Here is a 23518-nt window from a genome sequence, read left to right as displayed (position 1 = left end):
TTCTAACTTAGGAGAGCTGGGGATGAACAAATGTGTGGGAAGTTCTGACCGAGGATCAAGCTTTCTCTTCATTGTCATGTTTTGTGGTTCTCACAGGGAAAAAAACCCGTTAATGTCTGGACATTTCTGGTACATTTTCCTAAGTAATGAGGGTTCAGGTCAGTGACGTTATGGGGCCAGTTATAAATTTCTAGAATATGATTCTTTTTTTAGAAGAGACATGACTCCAATTCAGGGTGACCTGCCAGCTCCCAACCATCATCCCCTCAGAGATCATAGAAAGGAGAATGAAACGCTGCTTAGAAAATTAATTTCTGTCATTCATATATGTGAATATATATCTATGCACATATGTCTGTGTATGTCTTGTGGGTTATGTGTATAATATATTCATGAATAATTAATTAATCATTAATTAATTATTAATTATTAAAGCTCATGGTAAGAGCTTTAATAATTAATTATTGTGTATCCAACAATATAAATACACACACAGAGAGATACACAAGCACGGATGTTGCTGAGAATGACAAAGATCCAGCATCATCTGCAAAGACCAAAATACTTTAATGGGAAACTTTCACATTTGTGAGCAAAGTTTCACTAATATTTTCACTTTGGTAAGGTAAGGGGAGTAATAGAAGCTATACAATAAAATTCCAGGAAATCTTCTTCCCTAGGAATAAAGCAGTCCAGAAATACCTGCCTAAGGTTCATGATCTGTGTGTGGCTTGCAAGGCAGCCAGGCAGTGGTTAAATATGGAACTTCCCAATCATTTATCAACTGCTCTACAGCCCAAGATGTGTCAGCTGATTAACCCTGATTGAAATTTAATAGCCATTTTTCCTATCTACCTAATGTGTCAAAGAACCTCAGACCATAAAGATAAATGTTAGCCTCTTACTTCCGCTATATTCTTCAAATGTCCAGAAACTTCAGGCTTAGTCATTTCCTCTAAAAGTTAAATCTTACCATGAGCTTCAAAAATGGGTCTATTGAATATTTTAAAAACATAAAAAAGCTCTAAGGTAATGATTTATTTCACTCATTCATTACTGTATTATATAAAAAAAAATATATTGAGAGACTCCTGTTTTTTTGCTGTTGTAGGAATGAGAAAAGCCACCTAATTCAGAAGTATATTATATTCCTAAGGCTATTTTATATAAAGAAGAGTTAATATGTGATACATAAAACTGTCATTAAGAGCTTAAAATTTTCTGCATTCAAGGATTAAAGTTTTTGAGGGAACATCACTGTGCTGAATACTTATTATACTAAGCTGTTATTCTCAAACTATACAATCTGATTTGATTTACCTAACATCCAGCAAATGTGTATTCTGTGTATACTATGCGCAAAGAACTCTGAAAGTGCTCGCGTTTTTCAAAAGTAGAAAATGTGTAGTGGCTTTAAAAATATCTCCAAACTAGAACATAATCTAAGTCTTCTGCCAGAATTGAAAAAAGGAAAACTTAAAGGCATGATTATGACATGGGTCTGTTCCCAATTTGGGTTTGAGGAGCAGGGGTGCAAAAGAGAATGCCTTAATATAGATTGTCAAGGTAGCAAAATTGTATACAATTTAGCATTCTATAAATATGAGTGGTATGAGGACAGCCCGTAGGAAAATGACTAAAGAGAGAAATTGTGTGAGGGGAAAAAAACAGTTCTTTCTAGCAGACTTCAGAATCCTTAATTTGCAATATATGAACAGATAGTAGTCTGGGGAAGTTATTGTAATAAGCCCCTAAGGAAGGCTCTCTATAGGATTGGAAGTAACACAGAAGGCTTCCAGTCCCAGGGAAGGTCCCTTCGCTGTTAATAATAAGGATGGTTCCTTCACCCAGATGTGCCAGGCTTGGTGTTACACACTTTGACACCTCCCCACTTAATCCTCACCACAGCTGATGTCATTTTCATTTAAATGACGTAGAAGCTGAACCATGTGTATTAAAGACCTTTCCCAAGGTCTCTCACCGATTATATTCATTCAATACCTATGTCTGTATTGAGTGCTCACCTCCCAGACGTCGTCTCACCGTCTTGGGGATACATGATTCAGAAAAACAGACCCTGCCTTCGTGGGCTTCTACTTTAGCGGAAGACAGACTACAGAAAATTGTCGTTAAAGACAAAACAAAAGTACAAGATATGTTAGGACACAGTAAGCCCTACAGAAAAAGAAAAAAGTAGAGAAGGCAAAAAGAGACACAGGGTGTTGGGAATTGTGTTCCTAATAGAGTTTTTAGTGTAGGAGTCAGAGAGAAGGTGGTGTTTGAGGTGGGGTTTGAAAAAGGTGAGAAGTTGTCCAGGTGGCGACGTAGGGAAGGGCCTTCCAGCCCCAAGGGAAACCTCTGAACCACCAAGAGATGCTCCATCCACTACTTTGGGTCTGTTTCTCTGTAGCAGTGTAATGGTTTTCCCAAGAAGTTTATGTCATATTTTCTTCTAAGTAATAAAAACTGTCATCAATTTTTATTCTTCATTTAAATTTGATTCAGTTTTTGTGAAATCCATGAGGAACACTAATGAATGACTTCTATTGACTATTTACGATTCCAAATCCTATCAGTTATCCGTCCTGAAGACATTCTGTTCATCACCAAATGAGTCTGGATTGTTTGTATGGTCTTACTGGATTTAGGAAGATTATGATATTTCTGAGCCTGAATTTGAAGAAGCCTGGAGTTTACAAATTGCATATTGTATATTGTGTTTGGATGATGATCAGAGGAGTGAGAGCTTTAAGAATAACGCCGTCCTCCTCTCTCTTCCTTTAAGTCTGATTCTCTCTTCTCCCCACCCTGCTTCCAAAAAAGTGGCTCTTAGGAAAACATGGAGTCAATGTGTATAATAGGGTGATGTATTTCTTTACAAGAAATTAGCCTAGTACAACTGAAAAGTGGGTGTAAAATATATCCAATGCAACCTCTGTTGCTTGACTTTGAAATGTATTCTCAAATTCTAAAACCAATTTTCCAGTAGTTAATTTTTTTCTGCCCAAAGATCCTCCCACAATCATGGTATCACCAATACCTTCACCATCACTGAAAGCAGGTGTGTAGTGAAACATTAGGGCTCTCCTGCCCAAACAGGTTGCATGGATACACTTTGGCTACTGTGTTCTGTAGACTTGTAATAGACTTCACATCATGGTGAGAACTTCCATGGCAAACCTTTGAGTCAGGTCAGGGGGAATATTTGGGGGGTTTGTGTGATTGACACCATCTTCTGCCACACTAAAGAAGAGGCTGCCTGCTCCATCAGGTGGATCTGGTTGTCCAAAACAGAACAGCAATTCTATATGAAGGGACTGTTTACGCCACGTTCACGATTTCATTCCTTTATCTGGTCTCTTTTACTCTGCTTCTTCATTTTGAACTTTGCCTTTTAACTTCTGAATACATTTAGTCCTCAAAAAAGTCATGTTCATAGGTCCAATCCTAGATAAAACCGGGACTGTCTTCCCCAAACTCTTGCTGTGATGGCTCTCAGAAAAAGCGGCATCAAAGGGGCTGAGGGGAAAGCATATTTTACATCTATGGAACAGATATTTACAAATTGCCCACAGTCAGCTAGAATGAGCATTTATAGATCCCCCCACATACTAAACACCAAAGTGAGAACACTGGACATGACTGTTCTAGCGAGTGGAGTGAATGAACGAATGAGCAAATTAAACATAGAAATAAAAACCCACTGCCTTGATTTATTTGTGATCTCACTGCCATTTAAAAATACTTTATTTGTACAAAGCTGATATCATTCTTTCTAACCTTTTTTCTCCCCCCCTTTCCCTTTTGCTCTTGCCTCTCTCTCCACTTTCACTGAATTACAATTGTTCTATCTCTCTTCTTTTCCTAACGTGATCAACTTTATCATTTATCTTTCTTCCATGGCATCAACACTTTGCCATTGGTTTGAGCCCTTTCATTCCCCCTAGCCAGGTTACACTCATTCTTAGCAGCACTACACCAGAACAGTTGGGTTTGGCAGCCATGAGAGGCACAGCCCTGCCGGCTTGCTTGAATCAACTTGTGAACGCTGCTGCACTGTTCCCTGACCTGCAGGCTTGTTGGTTATTCTGATCCTGTCTCTCATTTGTATGGAAGCCAGAAACTCTGCCAAAATACGTGATGATGATAAATGGGCACTTGGACAGAGCCTCGGGTAAATGCATTAACTCACTGTACTTCCTAAGGCCCCAAGCATATGGATCATTCTAAGGACAAGCTTGGGGAACATAAATTAGGGAACCTTGCAGAGAAGTCCAAATGAGTGAGTCTGTGCACTTGTTCCAGTGACATGTCATCCTTGTCACTTTCTAAGGAACCCTAGAACATCTGTACTATTCTCATCCCCACATCTCTGCTCAGGCAGAGGCCTGTGCTGCTGGAACAGAAGCTTTTCAGCATGAAAGTGCATTGTCAAGTCTGCCCTTGGCAGCATCACCCCACCTGCAAGCATTGGCTGTCACTGGTTCTGTTCATTGATTCCATCCCCACTCTGCTAGTGGGGCTTCTACTCAAAGTTCAAAACTAAGATAGTGACTTTTCCCCCATCTGCATTGTGTGACAGTCTAGAGATTTAAGAAGTGGAATGACTGGTCCTCTTCCAAGGGACTTTGTTCACCTTGGCATCATGTGATTGCAAATAAAACTCCCATGACAGGAGGACTGATCTCAGGATGCAGAAAAAACCCACCACTGGGTCACTGGCATGATTTTCCCATGCTCTTTCATCTGTTTATTTTTTTTGTGAGCAAAATGAGGGACGGAGGGAGGGGGGTGGGGCCTTGGTGTGTGTCACACTTTATGGGGGCAAGACATGATTGGAAGAGGGACTATACCTAACAATTGCAATCAGTGTAACCTGGCTTTTGTACCCTCAATGAATCCCCAACAATAAAAAAAAAAAACCTAAAAAATAATGTTTTTATACACTGATAGACCTGCTTTATAGGAGCTCCATTCTTTTTTTAATGTAGTTCATAGAGCTTTAGCTTCTCGTCTTTCGTGGGTCTTCAGCAACTGTCTCATTTTTCATGAGATACGTATGTATATCAGCTATAACATGCTGTCACTGAACAGTGGTTTTCAATCACATAGGCTGTCAGTAAAGCTGCTTCCCTAACAAGAAAGCTGTCAAGCTGTGGCAGCTGCTGTCTTTGCTGCCCCAACAGTCTGTTCTGTGCTAATGGTGACTTGTGCACTCCCATTTATTATACAGTGGTAATGAGCAGTGTCCACGGAAACACAATCTCAGTTAGTGGATTTACATACTTCGTTGTGTGGGTTCTGCAAAATCAACACCAGCAGAATTAGCAGCTGGTTTTCTGAAGATTTTGGAGGAACTTCTTTGTTTCTGAAGTTTGGGCTAATTATCCAATGGTGGGGAGTCATTCGCCATCCATTGCTTCAGTCTCTGTTGAGTTCATACTCTGTGTCCAGAATGCCTAAGTAGTAGGGACACAGAAGATGTAAAAATGATATATGCTTTAACCCATTCATTCCCACGTATTCATATAGCGGGTGTTTGCTGTCTCCAAATTAGAGTGGTTACACATTGCGTTCTAGTCAGAAGCTTTGATTTTTAATAGATAATAAATGATTCCATAGTTTTCCATTCTGAGATCAAATATTTAAGTTCTTCTATATCTGGCGATGGAGATAATTTCCTCTAATCTGATAGTGAGTTATTAAAGAAGAATTTTATTTTGTGAAAACTGTCTCTCTGGGAGAGATTTAAATTGGTAAGAATATTCAGTTCAAAAGACTTCGCAGTTCCATCACTTTTGTTAAGAGAGGAAATTCCTACCATTAATAGGAGCCAGGATATTCCACTCCTGGTGTTTCCAGGCTTAAATCACTGGGAAGATTGGAGAAAGGTGGGAAGGAGAATAATTCCCTTTGACATCCTGAGATGGGAATGTATCTTTTGAAGCCAAGAGCATTGTTTCAGATTCAAGGGAGTTCCATGTTCCAGGAAGACAAGCGGTCTGTACCCCATGAGTCTCTAACAGTCAAAGTATTCATAATGCCAATTCTGTCCAGGGCCAAGATTTCGCATCTCATTCTAACAGCCGTGTGGCTTCACATTAACTAACAGTGAATCCAAAGTGGAGACACTTAGCACTTTATGTGTTTCTTCTCAGGGTCACCCACACTGGAAACTCTGAGCTGGACAGCAGTTCATTCATTCATGGTCCAAACATTACTTATTCTTAGAGAACAGAGGACTCATAGTAGGCTCATAATTGTGATAATTGAAATAAGATTTGGAAGGGTAGGCTGAAACGGGCCATTCAAGGAAAGAAGCAGAGCCATTCAGCCTCAACCCGTGGGTGTTTGTTTGTAAAAGTAGTAGTGATCTTCCTCTGGAGGAAGAGGAGGAACCATGTCCTGGGACGAGTGGCCTGTTTTTCTCCTTGGATGTCCTGATTGGTTTTGTGTTTTTCATTCCTTTCCTTCTTCCCTCCCCTAACACATCACAAAGACGCTCTGGATGACATGTACTCCTCCCTTCCTGCTGCCTCTGCTTCTCAGGTGCGTTGATGACAAGTGCTCGTTGGGCCCATGAACTTGTTGGGCATTACTTGGCAGGTCACAAATGCCTGAGGCCCAAACACAAGCGAGTAATGGTTGCTGACTCTAACTTCCCGGCTCACAAGCAGTGCAGTGTATGTTTTAGAAAAGGTTTTAATATACTGGTATCCAAGGACTATGCCTCTCCTTACAAACATATTCTTTCACTATACTGCCAGAGCATCGCCCATACTCACCACAAACCACCTGACATGCAAAGACTGAGAAAATATTGACAAAGTGTCTTCACCACCAGCAGCAACAATAGAGACAGGGCTATAAAATCTGCGTGATGAGAAAGGGCTTTGTTGAGCCAGCTCTGTGTAGCTACACGTTGAAGAATTGTGAGAATGCTCACTAATTGCAGCTCTGATTTTCAGCTGATGAAAGTCATAGAGCATAAGCTCCTCAAGTTGACAAAGCCTGGGACTCAGTGTGAGAACCTTGTTTTGTGTCCTATTTTTTTTTCCTGAACCTCTATTCATCTTCAAATATGCAGAAGCATTCCATGCAAAAGTGGGCTGGTTTACTGGTTACCCTCACTGTCCTCTGAGCACCAGCATAGGTGGCAGAGAAAATGAAGGTGTTTCCTTGGACACAATGGCATCTAAAAGCAAGAGGCTTCAGCTCTTGTGTGAGAATATGAATTTGGGGTATAGGCTTATTCTGACTTGTTTCATTTGTATTTTTTTCTCTCCCTTATAACAGATGAAATGAATATGAACATAGTAAAAACTACAAAATGACTTTTCCTTAGTACTTAGACACTGTAGTATTATCTAGTGAAAGATTTTGAATGGGGGGTCGAAGGGATTTTGAAGGGATCCAGGAAATAATAAAGGCGAGCACTGTGGACACAGTTGGCAGACATCGGGGAGACGCCACAGTGGATTCAGAATGTTCCTGTCTGAGAGTGTGAAAGGTCACTAAATTCAAAGGTGTGTCATCCATAAGGCAGTACTGGTATAGACAATGACCTTAGACATCTTCTCTTTACTTTCTATGCTGTAACATAGAAATCATAATAGTACTTACAGAATTGCTGTGAAGGTTAAATGAGTCAGCACAGGAGAAGTGCTTGGAATGGTTCCTGGCACAGACTAAATGCTCAGTCTATGTTCCGGTTATGGTGCAGGTCACATCCTACTTGGGAGAATCAACATCAGATGGAAATTCTTGGTTTTGAGTTTCTTTCTTGAGCCAGATTCTTGCTCAATGCTTCATTTTCATATTATGTAATCTTTACAAGTTTACGAGGAAGAGTTTTACTCCTAATAAACAGGATTACAGAGGTTAGACATCTTGCTCAGAGACACGTATAGAGTGTAAATCCTTCCCCGAGCTCCCCCATGCTGCCTGGTAATAGATGCCAAATGGTACACAGGATGAGCGCGTGCTGAAGGGATGATGATTTCCTATGGAGATGGAGCAGGACTTCAAAGAAGAGGTGGTGCCTCAACTGAGATGAAAAGAATGGGCTCCCATAATAAAATTTATCAAGCAGACATGTTCAGATCTGAGTGCTTGTGGAATAACCCAGGCTGAATTTCTGAGCAAGACAGTCCTGGATTAGAACCCAGTTTTTCAGCTAAGTGAGTCTGGGAAGATTATTTAACCAACTAACTTTAGTTTTCTCATCCAAAAGATAAAAATAATATAGCACCAGGCATTTGAGTTCTTAAATAAGAGAATGCATGTAACAAACTTGGTGCTGTTGCTGGCACATAGCATGTATGCACTGACTATGGATTAATTATTATTGTTGTGCTCTGCGAGGGACTCTCTGTGTGAGGAGGGATTGGGCCATGATGCCTGGAGACCTGGTACCCTGGGTTAGGTGACCTCTCCATCCCTCTCAGATTATGTTACTTGTACGATGCTGCTGCTTCCTGTTCCTCTTCTGTCTTCTGCTCTTTCCTCCATTTACTCTCTTCCTCCTCAAAATCCTTCTTCTAGACAAAGATACACATAGTAAATATTGATTAACCACAGTGACATCAATGACACTGCTTCCCTGTTTTACCTTCATTATGATTATAATTACCCAGCACACAAAAAGTTTCATATAACTTTTTATGTAATTTCAATAATCAGTGAACATTTAGACTTTATTCTAAGAGGATTGCATGATGCTAAATTATATACATAAGGTTAATCATCAGTCTAAAGCCCACCTAATTAAAACTAAGCCTTTCTTTAATTTTATATCAGGGTAGTACCCTTTTATATACATAATCAAACATATAATAAAACATCAATATGGAAATAGCCTAATTCCTTGAAAGGAAAGGCATTTATTTTATTCAACTATAAATGCCCTAAGTGTTTGGATATATAAGTTAATTAATGAATATCTATTTTGGATAAAGATTGATCTTGACGATATGTAATAATGTCCTGGCATATTTGGTATGACAGCCATATGAATATGAAGGGAGGATAGGTCAAAATAGTTCTAAACAGGGGTCTGTGTTAAGTTTCATACACTATAGTATTAGAACTCCTTAATCCTGGGAAACAGTGTTAAGCCCTATTTTTCCTCTCTTTCATAAAAAGGGAGCTATAGAACCAATATCTTGGCTACTCTTCACATCATAAGTTTCATGCAATAAATTTCTCCTTTGGCACTCTATTCCCTACATAAATGCTCATAAGAATCTGCATACACATTTACTCTAGTCCTTCACATGACTTCAAAAAATATTGGGCTACTCTTATAAAAATAGCACCTTGAGTGTATGGTAAAAGATTCTACATATTTACAGCCAACTTATTTTCAATCATGTGCCAGGAACATACATTGGAGGCCAGATACCCCCTTTAGTAAAGCTTTAGTAAATGGTGCACAGCATAGGAAACAACAGAAGGAAAAAAACAACTACAGAATGGTAGAAAATATTTGCAAACTATTCATCTGACAAGGGAATAATATTCAAAATATACTAGAAACTCAAAACAATTCAACAAGGAAAAAAACAAATAATTCTGTTTAAAAAGTGGGCAAAAAAACGTGAATAAACCTTTGTCAAAAGAAGACATACAAGTGACCAAGAAATGTATGAAAAAGTGTTCAGTGTTCCTAATTATCAGGGAGATACAAATCAAAAGCACAATGAAATATCATTTTACAGCAGTTACAATGGCTTTTACTAAAAAGGCAGAAAATAAAAGATGCTGAGGAGAGAAGGGAACTCTAACACACTGTTGATGGCAATATAAATTAGTACAGCTATTATGAGAAACAGTATGAATATTTCTTAAAAACCTAAAAAGAGAACTACTGTACAATCTGGCAATCTCTCTGTTGGACATTTATCCAAAGGAAAAGAAGTCAGTATATCAAAGTTAGACCTACACTCCCGTGGTTACTACAGCACTCTTCACGGTAGCCAAGATATGGAATCATCTAAGCGTCCATCAGTGGACAAGTGGATAAAGAAATGTGATCATATACACAGTGGAATACAACTCAGGCATAAAAATAATGAAGTCATGTCCTTTTCAGCAACATGGATGGAACTAGAGGTCCATATGTTAAGTGAAATAAGTAAGGCACAAAAAGATGAAGCCTCATGTTCTCACTCACACATGGGAGCTAAAAAACAAGTTGATCTCCTGGAGGTGGAAAAGACAGTGATTAATGCCAGAGGCTTGGAGGGGCACAGGGGCCAATAAAAGGAAGTCAATCAATGGGGAGAAGGAATAAATTCTAATGACCTACAGCAGAGTAAGGTGACTTAATGTGTTATACATTTCAAAATAGCTGGAAGAGAACACTTGAAATGTTCACATAGAAATGATAAATACTGGAGGTGATGAATACCCTAAATATCCAGCTTAATCATCACACAGGGTGTGCATGTAATATAATATCATACATACCACATAAATATGTAGGAATATTTGTATCATTAGAAAAAGAATCCTCTAAGAAGCTTCAAGAACGTTTGTAAACACTACCTACTTTAATGCTGACAGGAACACATGTTTTCGGGTTGTTATTAAAGTCTCCATTGAATAACATTCAATTATGAAAATTGGCATTCTTGCAAATTTATAAATAATGAAAAACTATATGTTAGTGCAGAATAATACAGACTTCGCATAATAATGAATCCAAACAAATATACCATGAATGTCTGAAAAATATTATTCGATGATATCTCTTAGAAAATAACCATGAGAATCTGATGAAATTCTATGTAACCTTCTCTCAAAACAGAGATGGTTGCCTTTTGTTGACAATTATTCAATGCTACTTCCTGTCAGTTCATCAATCCATGATTATTGACCTTGCCCCAAGATTAAATCTATGTTTTTAGTGTTTTGCTCATCACATAAAATTTAATTTACCTTTGCCTTTCATAAAAATATGTGCATCATTTTGAAATAAACATAAAAACAAAAGGACATCAAAAAATGAAATGGTTTAATAAAAAATAGGAACATGAAATACACATGAAAGAACATTCACATTACTTATTTCTCGGAAACTAATTAAAATAGAACTTATTTTCTTCATAAATCTTGTATTTTTTACTCTTTTACCAAAAGAGAAAGTATTTCTTCCTCAGAACTTACTGTCACACATTTTTAAACAAAATATTTCATTATTTCTGGGTCTAGAATAATACTACTCTAAGGATTGCTATTCAGAAAAAATATTTACAAGGTAAAAAACATTCATCAGTAGCCATATCATACAGATTATTATATGTTCATAAGAAATATTGAGAGCAAATGTCCTTGTGATAAAATGAATTCTTTTCTTCTGGGTCGATGCCTAGTAATAGGGTCGTGGGGTCAAATGGAAGGTCTGTTTTGAGTTCTTTGAGGATTCTCCATACTTCTTTTCAAGAAGGCTGTATTAGTTTGCAGTCCCACAGTAGCACTTATTAAATACCAATTACCACTGTCTTTGATTTAGTTTCTCTTTGAGTGGTTTTCTTTTCTTAACATCCTTTACTTTTATATAATGATATTTCTCCCGGACAAGAATATTAAATGTTTATTAAATGTTAATATTAAATGTTACTCAAGATACCATATGAATATGCTTTAGACAATATGAATCATTCTTATAATGAGTAGTAAGAATGAATAGTATAATGAACAGTAAAAAGAAAAAAAGTAAAAAAAAGTTAAAAAAAAAAAACACGAATATTTAAAAGCTCTCTTTCAATCCTGAAATCTTATTACTTGCTCCTGACATAGACTTCCATCTTTGCACAGGTGGCTCAAATATTCATGACCCCAGGCCAGCTTTCTCCTCTGGCTGTGGACTTTTCTACACATCCTTTAGTCTAATACTGACTCTCCGATGGCTCAAGAGCATCTGTGAGTCCAGAGGGCTTACCCTTCCCAGGAAACTGTCATGGTGCAGCCCTTGGACTCCTTAACTGAATTAAGCCAATTTTCCCACTTCCAGACTCAGACTTTTCCATTCCACTTTTCCCACAATATAATTACAAAACAATTGAACTTTAGGTCATAAAAATCACCAACAGTACGATTAATGGATCTCTGAAATCACTTGGTGAAAGTTAAGAACTACAAACATTAAATCGGTGACTCCCACAGGGGTGTAATATGTAATTACTAAAAAGATGGCAAGGAATCCTGGTGGCGTCCACTGAGGGCAGAGAACTTTATGTATAGAAACATGCTAACTAGTTTGGAAAGTTGGGAGCCCATAAGTGAGACCAAGCACGCTGGATCAAATTCATGGATTACAAAGAAATGGGTTAGGAAACAGGAAACTTTATTTACTGTAATATTGTTGTACATTAAATTATCACGAACAACATATAATTTGACACAAGGTCAGTTTAATGCAAAAAGTATTGAGAATTAAATCTCAGTAGAGATCTATGCAATTATATTTACTTCATAATAAATACCTTATTAAAATTCATAAAATTAAATAAATATTTAGAGACACTTGCCATAAAACACAGAATAGATTGATAGGAAGTTTCAACTCTAACTTCATTCTTTTCACCTCTCCCATAGACATAGCCCATTAAAGAAAATATAATCTTGGAAATGTTCTTTTTTTCCATAAGTTGACAGACTACGTAATAGGAAAACTGTAACTTGTTCATCTGTGTACTCACACAAGTATTTATTATGTTTGAGGTGTGGTTATAGCTACTACATCATAAATAACATACACTAAATACTCGAAAAAATGTTAACTTAGAGAGTGGAATATTAACTTATTTTCAAAAGTAGATTTTATAAGGAATAAACTTTTCCTTAGATCCTACAATGTATCTGTGGAGATAACAGCATAATTATGAATAGTTCTGCTATAATAATAGGTGCTTTGTTGATATACAGTTACACATATTTTCTACATATAATTGTATAATACAATTTATATACAATAGTACTATGGTTATATGTAATTGTTTTATTATAAATAGTACTATTATAGAAATTCAATAATATCTATTTATATCATATATAAATATCATTAATATTCATTGATAATTGTGATCAGAGTAATGCAGAAAGTATACTAGAAATTCAAGTACATAGTAAATAATGTAAAGATAAAAGAAATTATTATGTTTAGGTGAGCAACTGGTTGCAAGTTAGTAACTTTTAACAAAAAAGTGATATAAAATGTACGAATATTAATATAGACATTATTCTTAGTAAAGCATCACAAGAATGGAGAAGCATGAATCCTATGTACTCAATTTTGATATGAGGACAATTAATGACAATTATGGTTATGGGGGGGGACAGAAAGAGGGAATGAGGGAGGTGGGTGGGGCCTTGGTGTGTGTCACACTTTATGGGGGCAAGACATGATTGCAAGAGGGACTTTACCTAACAATTGCAATCAGTGTAACCTGGCTTATTGCACCCTCAATGAATCCCCAACAATTAAAAAAAAATATATATATATATATACATATATGAAAACAAAATTTTCATATGCATACATAATCATATATGACATGTATGTGCCACATTCATCAGTGAGGAAGGGGTGTGTTTGATATCCACACTGCTGTGCCAAATAATCCCTAGAATCAGGGTGTCAGCGGCCTTGAGATAGCATGTCCGGGTAATAGCACAGCATTTTCAAGGGTTACTGTGTCTCATACATTTCTCGCCCTCATCATAGGCATTCTCTCATTTGATAGCCACAAGTCTTTGAGGCATATTTTATCATTTCTGTATTAAAGTTTTAAAATGTTGCTGGGTGTGGTGGCGCACACCTGTAGTCCCAGCTACTCGGGAGGCTGAGACCGGAGGATCGCTCGAGCCCAGGAATTCTGGGCTCTTTGTGCATTATGCCGATCAGGTGTCCACACTAAGTTAAGCATCAATATGGTGACCTCCCAGGATGTGGGACCACCAGGTTGCCTAAGGAGGGGTGAACTGGCCCAGGTAGGAAATAGAACAAGTCAAATCTCCCATGCTGATCAGTAGTGGGATTGCACCAGTGAATAGCCACTGCACTCCAGCCTGGGCAACACAGTGAGATCCCGTCTCTAAAAAAGAAAAAAAAAGTTTTAAAATTTCAACATACTTGCCTAGCACCCCACAACTATAGATAAACTAAGATTCTCATTGAATTTCTCCTTCATTCCAATCCTTTTAACTGTTATACCATGGAGATTTACATAGGAATTTTTCAAATGAAAACATTATTTGTTAATTCTTGTATGATCTTTGGCTTTCATGCCCTCTTTTGTCCACTGAAGGTAAATATTACCTGGATCAGGAAAATAACTATCTGGAGTCCAACAATACAGACTTCATTTGATAAAGTTGTAATTTCATTCAAATTTAAGTTCTGGTTAATTTTACTTTTCTTTAAGTGAACGTGAATTTTTATTTTAAAAAGTTATGAAAATACAAATTGTCAATTAATATATATTGATTACCCACTGGAAATTCAGCCCTGTACCATATTTTAAGGATGGAAAATAGAGCTATTTGTGTTTTTTAATATAAACAGCATGGTGAAGGATTAACATGTAAGACTGTGCAAATGCATTATGCCAGATGGGAAGAGAATTCTCATTGAAAGATGACAACTATTCTTAATGTTTACAAAATGTGAGAATTATTTTTAAAACTCCTTGTCTTTGTGTTAAGGATGTAATAAGCTGACATCTCAGAAAACTATGAAGCTTTACTTAGCCTAGTAGAAATCGTCTGATATCCTGACTCCTGACTGAAGTGTTTTAACAGGCCTATAATACTTTAAATAATTAAGAAAAATTTAAAATATTTACTTAAAATATTTTGAAATTAGCTTGTTTAGTAATGGAATTAGCTAAGGAAACTGAAAATTAAATTTGATGAAAATTGGCAAAAACCAAAGAGTGGACCCTGGTTTTTGACATTTGTAATTAACTCCATACAAATATTTGTTTAATCAGACAATGTGGTTAATCATCAAGGTGAAATTGAAAGTTACCAACACTGAATGCTGGTGTAAAAGTTAATAAATTCAGTTCATAATCATTATACACATGCTAGTTATAATAATTTACTGTCCATACCAAATTTTTATAAGCATTGTAATTAAATATAAAATGCACATTAGAATTATAATGAGTAATTAGGGCAATATAACTAATATGCATGAAAGTCCCAAAGCTCATTAAAATGTTAAAAGACAAAACCTGTTCTACCTAGAGTTTTTGCATATTTTCTATAGCTAAATGAATACGAGTAGAATCTGTGTGTTGTTTCCGCACTTTTAGTTTTCATAAATTATGCATCTAATATGTCCCAGAAACATTTGATTCAGTTACCAAGTACAGGTTTATTTCCATTTTGCATGAAGCAGAGCTAACACACACACACACACAAACTCACCTTAAAGCAGATTCCTTGATGCTATTACTAAGCCACCTCAGAGGATTACTTCACTCAGAAGAACATAAAACCATAATGGGCCCTTATTTTATGGGGCACACACTGGAACACTTTGGAAAGAGCTTGGAAATAACAGACCCAATGGGTAGCATTGTCTTGACCAGCCTCCATATTTTACAACATAGTCATACTTCCTACTACAAGCTTTCATTTAAAAAAAAAATGGTGAACTCAAATTCAGGCAGTGAACCCCCATTAAGCACTTAGATAAAAATGATAACAAAAGTGTGGCCTATTGCTTCTAACACTGTTCTGAACACTTTCATTCTATGTCTTTTATAAACAAATACGTAAACTGCTTCTAATATGCACAATACAGATCAAGAGTCTAGTTAATTTAAAAATCATATCTTGCAATTTATACACAAAGTAAATAAATTATTTTGACTAATAAATACATTTCAGGTTGAACTAATAACAGATTTCTGGTAAAAAAATGCTTATTTTCTTAAACATATTCATTCATTTGATCAATATACTCTGTATGTTTATAATATATAACTTTTTAGAAAAATGTTTAGCTTTCTTTGCAATAATAGATTAAATATATGGGCGGCACCTGTGACTCAGTCGGTAAGGCGCCGGCCCCATATACCAAGGGTGGCAGCTTTAAACCCGGCCCCAGCTGAACTGCAACCAAAAAAAAAAAGCCGGGCATTGTGGCAGGCGCCTGTAATCCCAGCTACTCGGGAGGCTGAGGCAAGAGAATCGCTTAAGCCCAGGAGTTGGAGGTTGCTGTGAGCTGTATGATGCCATGGCACTCTACCAAGGGCCATAATGTGAAACTCTTGTCTCTACAAAAAAAAAAAAAAAAATAGATTAAATATATGCAGAAATTCTGCTATTTTCATATTCTTATGAAAATTTATTCATTGAAAAATACTTTTAAAAGTGGTTTTTATTAGAAAATGACATTGATATCAATATTTAGCCAAATAATACAAATGTATTCAGTTATCACTTGTGCATTACATATATATATTAAGACTATCCACGATAAATACTAACTCACTGTAAGCTAGAAGGTAAATTATAGCAAGATTGTAGAACCACAGTATTATATAGAGATAATGTATTCGTTGATTGCTTTCTTTTTTTCAATAAACATTTTATATGCAACATATAGCATTAGAGAAAATATACTACTGACAAAAATCTGGAATCTACAAGGAACTCAAATTAGGAAGAAAAAAAAAAAAAACAACTCTGTTAAACAGTGAGTAAAAGACATGAACAGACATTTCCCAAAAGGAGATATACAAATGGCCAATAAATATATGAAAAATACTTAACATCACTAATCATCAGGGAAATACAAATTAAAACCACAATGAGATACCATCTTACCCTTGTCAGAGTGGCTATTACTATAAAGTTAAAAAACAATAGTTATTGTCACGTTTGTGCCAAGAAAGGGATAGCTTATACATTGTTGGTGGGAATGTAAATTAGTACAACTTCTATGGAAAACGGTATGGAGATTTCCAAAAAAAACGCAAAGGAAACTTACCTTTTGATCCAACATTCCCAATACTGGCTATCTACCCAATGGAAAAGAAGGCTTTATGTATCAGAAAGACACCTGCTCTCATGTACGTTTATTACAGCACAATTCACAATTGCTAAGATAGGGAGCCAACCTAAGAGCCAGTTAACTGATGAGCAGATAAAGCAAATGTGGACTTCATATGTATATGTACATATATATGATATGCACACACACGCACACACACACCATGGAATGCTACTGAGCCATTAAAAAAAAAAAATCATGTCTTTTGTAGTAACTTGAATGGAACTGGAGGCCATTATCCTAAGTGAAGTATCTGAGGAACAGAAAACAAATACCACATATACTCACTTTTAGGTGGGAGCTAAGCCATAGGGATGCATGACCCTACGGTAGAGCATTTAAGTCTCAGAAGAGGAGAGCTTGGCAGGGGGGTGAAGGATGAAAAATTACCCGTCAGGTACAGTGTCTACTATTCGGGTAACAGGTACACTAAAATGCCTGACTTTACCACTACACGTTATATCCATGTGACGAAAAACATTTTCACCCCTAAATCTATTAAGAGCAATTAAAAAAAAATCAAACACAGAAAAGTAAATATACAAACACATTTTAGCAATTGACTTTGTAAAACAGAGATCATGACACAATATTAGCCAGTTTCTAATTTCACTAGAACCTCGAGCCTCTCTAAAGCAGGAACTACATTAATCTATCCTTGACCTCTAGCACTGAGTGAATAAATGCTTACAAAAACAGACAATAATTCAGCACACATGTGGAGTCATAAGTGACATATGAAAATGGAAAAATACCTCTCATTTCCAAATGCATCCCTTTTATGTCACTGAGTGACAGAGGAATCTTCCCGTGCTGGGTGTCACTTAGCCTTTCCAAGGAGGGCTCATAACACCTTGACGTGCCAGGCATTTTCATCGTCCTTCCTTTGCTCCACACTTACCATCATTTGGGGTTTCATAGGCAGCTCTGTTCTCTGTGGTATATCTTCTTTCCTATATTACTCACAATGAATTACTCCAGACTCCACAGTTCATTTCAGATACTCTATTTCCTTAAGAGAGGATAAAACATACTACCTTTTCAGGGCAGACTCATGGAGCTCTCCTTTACTTTGGTATGAAAGACATTTTGAGACTAAATGACGTTAGAAAATTCTAACAATATGTAATTGTCAGCATAATTCCTTGGAAAAAATTGACTCCCCTTTACCTCCAAAGACCGGTGAAGTAGTATGTCTCAGACCCATTAATGACACATTTGACCGTGTGACTTCTTTGGCTAATAGGCGTTAGAAACGTCAGAAAGAAGGGACATAGGAGAAATATGATAACTGGCAATTGGTATATTCCACTAAAAGGTACGAGTTGTCTGTTACATAGCATCATCACGGACCTTTGCCTAAAAGTTATCTGTGATTGTCTTCTGAGTCAAGAGGTATCAGTGGGAGCCACAGACACATGCTGTGTGAATTTTTCTAGAACTCCGTTGTCCAAGTATATAGTATGAGAATGCCCAGTTAAATGGTGTTAATATGGGATTTTGTATAATCCACAAAAATAAATTTCTAAAGTTAACAGTTTAGTTTCACATGCTTTGTTCCCTGTCATGTCTAAATATTCTAGCAAACACGTTAAATTTAATTGTATATAAAAATATGTTAAAGTATATAAAATAGGCGGTATCCATAGCTCAGTGGGTAGGGCGCCGGCCACACACACTGAGGCTGGTGGGTCCAAACCCAGCCTGGGCCTGCTAAACAACAATGACAACTACAACAAAAAAAACAGCCAGGCATTATGGCAGGTGCCCGTGGTCCCAGCTACTTGGGAAGCTGAGGTAAGAGAATCACTTAAGCCCAAGAGTTTGAGGTTGCTGTGAGCTGTAACGCCACAGCACTCTACCAAGGGTGAGTCAGACTCACCCTCGGTAGTGAGACTCACTCAACATAGTGAGACTCTGTCTGAAAAATAAATAAATAAAGTATATAAAATAAATATATATATATATGTATATATATATAGTTTTCCCTCTGTATCTGTGGGGGATTGGTCTGAAGACTCCACAGGTATATCAAAATCTGTGGAGGCTCCTCTCTTACACAAAATGGCAGAGTATTTGCACATAACTATGCACATTCTCCCATGTGCTCTAAATCATCTCCAGATAATTTAAAATACCTAAAAAACAAAAATCCTGTGGGAACATTTATTATAATGTTTTAATTTTTTTTAATTGTTCTAATCATTGTACTTCAAATATTTTTCATCCGTGCTTGGTTGCATACCCAAATGTGTATAAGGGATGGAAAGACATCAGGGATTACTAGCAAAACTTACCATACATGAGAAGATGGTGTATTTGCAGACATAACACTATTCATTTTAGAGGCACACAATCATGGGGATTTTAAATGTGCCAATGATAATGTTCTACTTGGGAGGGAAATGATATTATGACACCTTCCTTGCTGCATCAAAATATGCAACATTTTTGTAAAGGAAAATTAAAGGGTCATTTTATATTGTATTCGTTCAACCACAGCAGCAGTATTTTTTACTAGTGTTTATTAGGCTTCAGGCACTAGAGTAGGGACTTGGGATAAATCATTGAGCAAAATAAAGACTCTTTTTCCCTTGTGGATTGTATAATCCAATGAGAGAAGAGAGCTATAAGGAAGTAAACATACACTAAGTCAGATGGAGATAACTGATAATGGAAAACAATAAGGAAGGTTAAGAAAGAAGGGGCTAACAGTTGAGGAGGGAGGCTTAGTATTTATTTATTTTTTTTGGCCGGGGCTGGGTTTGAACCTGCCACCTCCGGCATATGGGGCCAGCGCCCTACCCACTTGACCACGGGTGCCACCCATGGGAGGCTTAGTATTTAAAGTGGGAGGCCAGGGAATACCTCCTTGATAAACTAGACTTTGACCAGAGACCGGAGGGAATGAGGGTGCAACTAAGACATGTGAGTGTCTAAGGGAGAGTGCTGCCAATTGAGGAAGTCGTGAGTGAAAAGCCTGTGACGGAGGGCATCCTTGGGATTTATTTCATGACTATTAAGCAGTTGAGTATGGCTAGAGCAGACTAGATGAGGGAGAGCATGAACAGAGATGTGGCCACGGGGGTATCAGAAGAGTTGATCCCTTAGGACCGTGTAGATCAATGTAATGAATTTGCCTCATCTTCTGAATGAAAGGGGTAGCAAGGATGGAAGATTTGACTTGTGTTAACAGATCATGATGGCTGTGTATTAAAAATGACTCATAATTGGACAGAGGGCAAAGGCAGCTGTCAATTAGAAGACCATTGAAATACTCGTATTCAAAGCAGGAGGCAATGTTGGCCTGCACCAGCGTGCTAGCTGGTGATAAGTGACAAGATGCCGGTGGGTTTTAAAGGCGGAAGTAGCAAGATGATAGAGTCTCTGAAGACACAGAATGTTTTATAACGGCATTGATGAGCCGGTAGTAGTGACTGCTCATTACATGTGCAGATAAGCTTTGCACAATGGAAGTGAGTAGACAGGGTCTCTGGATTGTGACTGAAGAGACACTACGTAAGATTGAGATTCTGAGGAGAGTGTCTGCTGCATTACACACATACACACGCACAGTATCAGGTGTCCGTAAAGTCCATGTGCAATTTATAATGTAAACCTATTTTACATTGCACACGAACTTTATGGACACCATGTGTGTGTGTATGAACCAGAGCATAATTCTTTAGAATTATATTATATTATTATATATGTATAAACAGAGCATAATTCTTTAGAATTATATTATATTATTATATATGTATAAACAGAGCATAATTCTTTAGAATATACATGTATATGCATATGTATATGTGTGTGTACATATATATACACGTTTACGTATATATTCTGAGAAAAAATATAAACATATATATATATATATATATATTTCTGACCAAAAAAAGGCAAGAACCCATTTTCTCTAATAATTTATTCATGGGCGTCTCTTGCTGACATAGAATTCTCTTTTTGTCACTCAGACTTTTTCTTTCTTGACATTCTCTTCAGTTGTCAAGTTACTTTCGCCGTTAGGAAGAGTTTTCTTTTATTTTCATGTGTACATTAATGCATTTATGGGGTACCGTGTGCTGATTTCATACAGAATTAGGAACGCTTCTACGACACTGGTTAATACTACCTCATCTCGTTTACTTATCGTGTTAAGACATTTATACTAATAGATCCAACATGTACCCTTGCATTGTGCACCATAGGGGTGATCCCACCAATCACACCAAAATATGGAACACTCCACGAATTTGCATGTCACCGTTGCGCAGGGGCCACACTAATCTCTGAATCATTCCGATTTTAGTATATGTGCTGCCGAAGCAAGCGCGGAGCTTTCTCACACCATGTTTTTATGTCATTGTTTTAGGAAGGATGACATTGCTTTACCTTGTAAAACATTCTTAGTCCCAAATAATCCCCCAGGACTGTTTCCGAGGATTGGAGTTTTCCTTCTTTGCAGGTCAATGTCCTTCCTACTTTGTCTTCTCTGTCCTTTGTCTCACTTGCTGCCTGCTGTGTTTGCTCTGATTCAGCTTTCTTTTCTTTACTTAAATAAAAGTGTCCAAAACTATGTTTGCTTGTTTGTTTCTTCAAATGAGAAGAAAAATTACCTCTCAATTCTACAACTGCTTCCCCTTCACACCAGGCTGTTTTCTCCTTGTTTGTAAACTCAGGGCAAGTCTGGGGATAAAGCGCATCACACAGACAGGCGCGGCCGAGGCTGCTTTGCTCTTTGAACCATAACAGAAATAGTATAACATTACGTCCTCCGCGGTGGGATTTGAGCATCTGATTGCCACCTCAAAATAAACGGAGAGGTCAAAGTGGTTCTAGTTTAGCGTTCATTTTCTTACTAGGGAATGTGTATCTGTCGTTGTGGAAAATGGCGTTCATTTAACATGTTTTCTGTGGGCTTGCTAGATTTCTAATATTCTCTCTCATGCCTTCAGGGCAGGGTGTGGGAAAGGAGTAGTTTACAACTCTATTTCTATAATATAAATTTTAGTTTTTCTTTAATGTTTCTTTTTGTTTCTAGATACCCAAAGCTTTCCTTTTTGTTCCTGTAAGACAGTGTGTTGTGAATGTAATTCTTTAGAGTATATTAGCTATATGAATTATTCATTTTTTAGAATTAAACAATTTTAATAACTAAATTTTAATCAACCTTTAAATGTTCCATTTTAGTATTATTGAAGGCCATAGTAACAAGTAGAAATAATAAACCATTCATAAGTCTGAACCAGTGATTATTCCATGAAGGCAGGAGTCATACCACCCCGAGGCTCTCTAGGGCCTTCAGATTTACCATGAACATTTTGGAGGAAGCCGCCCCTGAAGCCAGAGGAAAAGATGCTCCCAGGAGGGACTGGCCTAAGGAAAGGTTCTATCAACACTCTCCTTTTCTGTTAACCAATATGTCTTTATTGCTAGTACTTTTTAGGTTGGTTAACTGCACAAATCTTAAATATATGTACAAGTCCAGTTCAGATTTTGCAAGATCAATATTAGTTTTTAAACATGTACCATGACTTGAGACATAGTAATAAACATAATAGAATCTTCAATAACATATCTTAACTGATTAATACAAGAAATATTTCATCAATACAAAAAAATTCTCAAGAATATTCTCAAGTGTTAAAATATTCTAGGAGAAAGTATGTAAACTTTTCTAGTCTTTGTATTTTTAAAGTTCACTATAAATAATTTTATACCAGGACATTTATGAAAAGAATGCCTTTTTGTAAATTTACAAAATGAGGCATGCTGAGAAGAGAGACAACTTTTGAGAATCCCAACTTCTCATTTCTTGCAGACGTGTCCAGTATATCCATATCAATCATAGCTATAATTTTAGCATGGCTGACAACAGAGAAAAGATGAGATCACGAATAAGTGTAAAGAAAGAAAGTTTGGTGAACAACTAGGAAAACAGTGAACCATTTAATTCCTATTGATACAACCAGTGGCCCAATAAATCTCAGACGTATTTTACAGTGGCTGCGTCACTGGAGCAGGCATGGCTGATTACAAGGGGACAGCTACCTCAAGCTGTAATTTTACCAGTACTGACCCATGTCAAAAGCACAGTGTGAATTAATTCTGCCTAAGCACCAAGCAACTGCTCATGGTGTAAATCTTTCTCTTCTTACTACATTTTTACTGACTTCTTTGTGAGTCTCAGATCCCATTCGTCTCCAGTTAACAGGTGCATACTAACAATAAAACAGGATCAGATCATTCTCACCACAACACAAATGACCACTCGATAGCTTAGTATATGTAACCCCCTTGAAAAAGTTATATCATATAATTACATTAAACTTGAGCTAAGAAAATAATCTTTTATGTTGTAGTTTCAAGCATCAGACAGATTTTCTTTAAGGGGTATAGGGAGCTGGTGGAGAGGTTCTCACTAATCCTACTAAAACCAGA

General features: G+C 37.0%; 1 protein-coding gene and 1 non-coding gene across 2 annotated transcripts in view; one reads left to right on the top strand and one right to left on the bottom strand.

Moving 5' to 3' along the window:
- NEGR1 (neuronal growth regulator 1) overlaps positions 1-23518 on the top strand; it is an 837414-nt gene that overhangs the window by 609000 nt on the left and 204896 nt on the right. The window lies entirely within an intron of this gene.
- LOC128586972 (U6 spliceosomal RNA) lies at positions 21307-21410 on the bottom strand. Its single transcript, XR_008380422.1, has one exon. It is a non-coding gene; the product is annotated as a U6 spliceosomal RNA (small nuclear RNA).

Source organism: Nycticebus coucang, chromosome 5 (assembly GCF_027406575.1).
Source record: "Nycticebus coucang isolate mNycCou1 chromosome 5, mNycCou1.pri, whole genome shotgun sequence".
Taxonomy (NCBI): domain Eukaryota; kingdom Metazoa; phylum Chordata; class Mammalia; order Primates; family Lorisidae; genus Nycticebus; species Nycticebus coucang.
Note: the sequence above shows the minus strand (reverse complement) of the source record. Positions and strands in the feature narration are given on the sequence as shown.